Here is a 6,053-nt window from a genome sequence, read left to right as displayed (position 1 = left end):
CAGGACTTAACACCACATATCCAACAGCTTTGTCCAAATGCTTCTTGAACACCCACAAGCTCGGGCACCATGCCTGCTTGCCTGGGGAGCCTGCTTCAGTGCCCAACCACCCTCTCAGGGAGGAACTTTTCCCCAAAATCTGATCTGAACATCCCCTGACCCGGCTTTAAGCCACTCCCTCGCCTCCTATCACCGGTCGCCTGAGAGGAGAGCTCGGTGCCTCCCTGTCTGCTCCCCGTCACAAGGAAGTTGTAGACAGACGTGTTTTGCTGTTAACATACTCCAGAAAAGCCCTTTCTCTTAGCCACCCCGGTACTGGCCAGCTTCAACCCCAGCCGAGCTTTTGGCCATACAAACTTTCTCCCTTCCCTCTGAAAAAGGTGAATGCCCCCTGCCCCATTGGTCGTGGACCCACACCCCGCTGCCTTCACTCACTGCTGCAGATTTCATGGATCTTCCTCTCGCTCTGGTCCTTGCAGTGCTGTGCGGCAAGACCTAGGCACAAAGCTGCTGTCAGAAGCCTGCAAGGCGCCCCCCAGGCCCACTCGCATGGGGACCCAGTCCCGGGGGGGACTCTAGGGACACTGGGGCTGGCAAAGGCTGACAAAAGAGGGACCCTGGGGGCTGTGGCTCACCGATGAATCTGATGGCTGCCTCCCGCAAGGCGACCTGAGTGTGCTGCAGGTACGGCAGGCTCTGCTGCAGGTATTTCTCCACCTTTCTCTTGTCCTGCATGAGCTGGAGAGAGTGCAAGGTTACGGGGCTTGCAGACCCTGCCCAGCTGGACAGACCACTCCCTCCTGCCAACACCCCCCCTTCCCCTCAGGCCATTCCCATCTCCCAGCCACGAGCCCTGTGGGGCTGGGGTTTTGAGGTATGGAGAGAGCTGTTGTCTTTACCAAGCACTCTGCGATCCTCCAGGTCTGCTCTGTCTGCGCCAGGTGCTTGAGTTTTTCCTGCTTCAGGAAGTTTGCAGCGGTGACAAGGGCTTCCAGGGAGGCCTGCAGAGCAGCAGAGGCTGAGATGGCACCAGAGCCCAGGGAAGGGGACCTGGCAGCCCCCACCTCTTGGCAGGGCTGCAGGCCTTTCCCAGCCCACGGTGGGATAATGCAGTGGGGGGTGAGTGTGAACTGCGTTTGGCATAAGGAAGGAGGGGAGCTGTGCCCCCATTCTCCATGACGCAGGCGGCTGCACCCCGAAGGGACACACATGCCAAGTGCCCAATTACCTTCAGCCCTGGCCCCGGACACCCAGGCAACCCCTGTGGTGTCAGTCTGCTAGTCCCTCTAGTCAGGTATGCCATACGCACCTTGGCCACGCTCTGGGTCTGGTCACTCAGGTGAAAAAAGAGTGGGAGCAGGCTCCTCTGCACGACCTTCTTCAGCTGCCTCTTGTGGCGCCACAACGCAGCCTGCATCACTTTGTTGTAGAGGCAGATGGAGAGCTCTTGCAGCTGGCTGCACTCCTGGTAGGAGGAAGAGAGGAAGACTTCAGCAAGAGCTGCTCCCTGCCCGCGGTGAGCAGGGGCGTTAGGGTGGCTGACGTGAACGGAGGTGCTACAGAATCAGAGTGTGCTCAAAGGAGCTGTGGCCAGATCTGTAGCCACAGTGAAAGGACGCAGCCCCACTAGAGGGAACGTAAGAGGCCTCCTTCACGGGGGGCAGCTGTCATGAGAGTGCCCATTTGTGGGCTCAGGTCCCGCAGCAGCCTTACATCGTTAAACAGTGGCAGGATGTCCCCAGCCACTTGCAGAGCGATGGAGCTGGCCTGCTTCCTCTTCACGTGGTCCATCACGTTTCCGATGAGAAGCAGGGCCTTCATCTTGGTGTCAGCCCTGGCAACCTGCAGGCCCTGAATGATGCCTGGCAGCAGCACGGGAAGTTTTCTTGCCTGGAGGAAGGACAGAGTTTCCGTTTGGTGAAACGATGAAAGGCCACCCTGGGCAGAAGCCTGTGGTGCCAGAGCACCAGGCTGCCATCTTGCTCGCGCAGAGGCAGCACGACGAAAAGGAGGGCAGCTGAGCAAAGACTCTGTGCCCCCTTTCGGACCCGCCCCAAAAGGTACATGGCATGCATGGAAAGCTCCCCAGAGAGCCGCTGGGCCCCTCCATGGCCAGCTCATTTCTTGGCCATTTCTTCTGCGCCACAGAGCTGCGGGCAGAGCAGAGCTCTCCCAGCTGGCCGGGAGCAGGCCATGATACCTTCAGGACAAAGGCCCACCGGCCTTCACAGTAGTGTGCCCTACTCACCATGACAGGTGTCTCTGACGCTCGGAGGAGAGCGCTGAGCACCAGCGAGTGCGTCACTCGGTTGGGATGCTTCAAGAGCCTCTGGAGATGGTGCAGGGCCCCCGAGTCGTCTTCTCCAACATCTGGGTGGGCCAGCAGCTGAAAGGAACACAGCATTGAGAGACTGTCAGAGGCTGCAGGCAGCTCCCGGCTCTCCCGGCGCCTCAGGCCAGGGGCCCCGGGGCCAGGCAGCCTGTCCTGGGGCAGCTGTGGCTGTGGAGGGCCGCAGGGCCGCTGAGTGCCCTGTGCCTGGCAGCACCCAGCAGCCTTTCTTTGCTTGCTGCTCCCGCACGGACGTCCTGGAGGAGCTGCCAGTTTGGGGGTAGATGGGCAGAGGCACACACACGGCCCTGAAGAGGAGCAAGGCCTCGTCCAGTAACTCACCGCCAAGTGAGGGATGCAGTTGTCCTCTGAGATGAAGCCCGGGAGCCTGCGCAGCTTCTGCTCCTGGAGCACGCTAAGTGTCTCCCTCAGGACATTCTCCATCGTCTGGTGCTGGGAGAACATGGTTTCCCACATGGCCAGGGCAGCGCTGCAAGGACGAAGCACTCAGTCAGCAGGGCACACTCCGCCCCAGCGCCGTGGCCTGCACAGGCCCCGCAGGCCCCAGGCTGTCCTGCAGCCCTGGCCCTGCCGCCCCCCTCCCTTGGGGTGCCCTGGGAGCCTTGTCCAGGCAAGCAGGAGAGGGCAGAGATGACGTTCCCTGTGGTGGCAGGGATCCTGGCTGGCTTGCTCAGCTCTGGCTGCCCTGGCTGTGGCCAAGGAACCACGGCTGGCAAGCATGGCGGCGTGGAGGGCCCTGCTCTGGAAACGCAGCGTGCAGTTTGCTGTGGATGTGTCAGGCGGATGTGTCCTGTCCCCTCCCCTCCCATACAAGAAGCCCTGAAGGTTGGCATGCCTGTCAGATGATGGCGAGATCTGCAGCAGGGTGCTGGCCACCTCCCTTGGCCGCTGGTTGGCCAGCCAGAGGATGAGGATGTCCAGGCTGCGCCGGGCTGATGCCGTGTTGATGCACTCCACGTGTCTGTAGATGCACCTCACGATCTCTGGCACCTGGAGAGGCAAAAGTGGAGTGCAGACGTATTTTCAGCCACTACTCACACAACTGCCCTTCCCATCGCTCTGGGATGGCTTCCAGGGATTGCCTGAGGTGCCTGAGAGGGCTGGACGTGGCAGGGAGGAAGCGGGGCCTGACATGGGCTAACGGGCACGGCAATCCAACTACAGGCCACTTACGTCGGTCAGCCAGGAGGCAGGGTCTTCGATGGCCATATCCAGAACAATGCCGGCCTCCTGCTTGTCGTATATGTTGGAGTCTCTCAGGGCTTCAATGACCTGGAGGATGACGTCTGTCCTCTGAGACTGCTGGAGGTATTTTCCAAAGTTCTGCAAGGAGGAAGGGACGTAAGACACGTTGCAGCAAGTGCCCTGATGGTGCTGCAGAACTGAGCGGTGAGAGCAGCTCTGGAGACAGATGCCTGGCCGTGCTGGCAGCAGCGCCCACGGGAAAGCAGGAAGCAGGGGCTGCAGTCCCTGCGTGGTGGGGGCTGAGAAGAGCCCTCGGGGTGAGGGACCAGGGTTGGAGGCACGGGCCCAGGGTGCTGGCCCTGCAGATATGTGGGGCTTGCCGGTGGCCAGGAGGGCCAGGAGGAGCTGCTGCTGTGAGGCTGGAGTACCGCCTATGGAGAGGTCCTACTCAGGGACAGCAGGACCGCGCGGGCCAGAACAGCGAGGCCACACCAGCCGCACTGATGCCGGAGCCCTGTGTTCCCACAAGTCTCCTGCTGCTGCTGGGACAAGTGTGCCAGGAAGGGAGGAACTCATTACCGTGGCAATGTCCGTGGTAGTGGGCGAAGGAAGCCACGGTACGGCCTTGGCTTTCCCTTGAGGCTGTTGACTAGCTTCTGGTGCTGTTCTTCCTAAACACGGCAGCGGAGGGGGACAAAAAGAAGAAGATTCACAAGGACAAGCCACTTTTGTTAGGAGGCTTACCAAGTGGCGAAAAGAGCTTTTGAGTAGGAATGGCTGAGGAGGGCGGAGATGCTGCAGAGCCCTATGTTAGCACTATGTTAGCACTATCTGAGCTGCATAAAACCGTGCATGTGGTTCACTAAACCTTCCAATTCTTCTTAGATGTGAGAACATTTCACCACCAGGAATGGGAGGCAGTGTTGGACAGAGATGGAAAGCAAAGGCAGACAGCTGATGGGAGCAACGGAGATGGCAAGAGAGCAAGGGGTGACGTGTGCCTCAGGGGTACGCATGCAAATGCTCCCAGCCTGGGACACGCAAAGGAACGAGAGCCCTGCGTGCAATCGCACAACTAAAACGCTCTTGGCCTAACTGAGGTGTGGGGGGTGGCTCGAAGGGCTGGAGCGCTGTAGTGCAGGGATACGAGGGGTACATACAGGGATCCTCTCTCTAGGAAGACCGCTCTAGAGGTCTCCACAAGAGCGCTCCTTGGCACTACTTAGGAAAAGAAGCAAGTGCCTCAGGCAGTGCCTGTGTCTGGAGGGGAAGGAAGCCCAACACAGCTTCTCTTACTGTTTGTCTGGAGGAATCGGAAGAGGTAGTGAAGGGCATCCAAAGCCTCCCATCGTAGCTGCCAGTTCTTGCAAGTGTGGCAAAGGAGGAGCCATCCCACCAACTGTCCCAGGAGCGGCACATTGCACTCTGTGCATCCGTTCGTGGGTCCTCCATCGGCGCTGTGGTCCTGGGCGAGGGAGACAAGGAGGGAAGTGCTGTGGGAGGCAGCTGGGGCCGAAGTCCTGGAGCCAAGAGTGTGCCCAGGGCTGGGTCCCAGGTGAGTCAGCAGCCTCGGCCATGCCTGCTCTCCCACCGTGCTCCCTGGGCGCTTGAGGCCTGCACAGGACGGGGGGCAGAGCTGGCGCCTGAGAGTGCTCTCAGGGACTGCGAACATCCCCCAGGATCGGGGTCCATGGGCAAAGGAGGGCTGAAGGCCCTTGCTTCAGGGCTGAGCCCTAGCTGAGGGTCTGTAGCCGGGCTTGCCTCGGCAGCACCCCTGAGCTGCAGGCTGATGTGGTCTGCGGGGAAGGGGAGGTGGGCTGGCTGGAGGGGTGCGTGGCTCCTTACCTCCGGTGAGAATCTTGTGGGTAGCCATCTGGTCAGCTTCACGGCCCTCCCCACGGCCCTCTCGCAAATAGCTTCGCTGTGGGAGCTGGCAAAGGGCAGCAGAATCTGTGAGGGGAGAAAGTGCTGGTCTGCCCTGGGAGCTGATGCCTGCTAAAGCAGGAGCATCAGTGCTGGGCTCCCGCAGCCCTCCGATCTCGGGAGGAAAGCGCCGCGGACAGGGAGGCAGGTGGACAGCAGCAGCACCAGTGGTGACCAGTGCAGTGCCTCGGAAGAGGGGTCCAATTCCTGCCGCTGCGTTGACGCAAAGGAAGCCCAGGAGCGCCATGGGCAAGGCTTTTCTCCGACACAGGAGGAGTCTGTGGAGGGGAAAGGTCTGCAGCCAGGGGATACGGGGCTGCCAGAAGACCTGAGTGGGCAGCCCCCGGTTCCCCCAAGGGAGGCGGGCACCCTTCCTGCCCTGTGCTGCCTGTGCGTGGCACTGCAGTAGGGCCTGTCCGTTCCGGAGTGGATGCTGAATTCCCTCCGGGTGAGGAAGCGCCCCTGGGAACCCCGCTCTTGGCAAGTGGCAGACCTGCAAGATGTCCTGCAGCTCCCAGAAGCCGGAGACAGGAGAATTTCTGATGAATAGGCCCAGCATGCGGTCCATGGCGTCCAGGGTCTGCAAGGACAACAA

Source organism: Aythya ferina (genome assembly GCF_964211825.1).
Source record: "Aythya ferina genome assembly, contig: HAP1_SCAFFOLD_137, whole genome shotgun sequence".
Taxonomy (NCBI): Eukaryota; Metazoa; Chordata; class Aves; order Anseriformes; family Anatidae; genus Aythya; species Aythya ferina.
Note: the sequence above shows the minus strand (reverse complement) of the source record.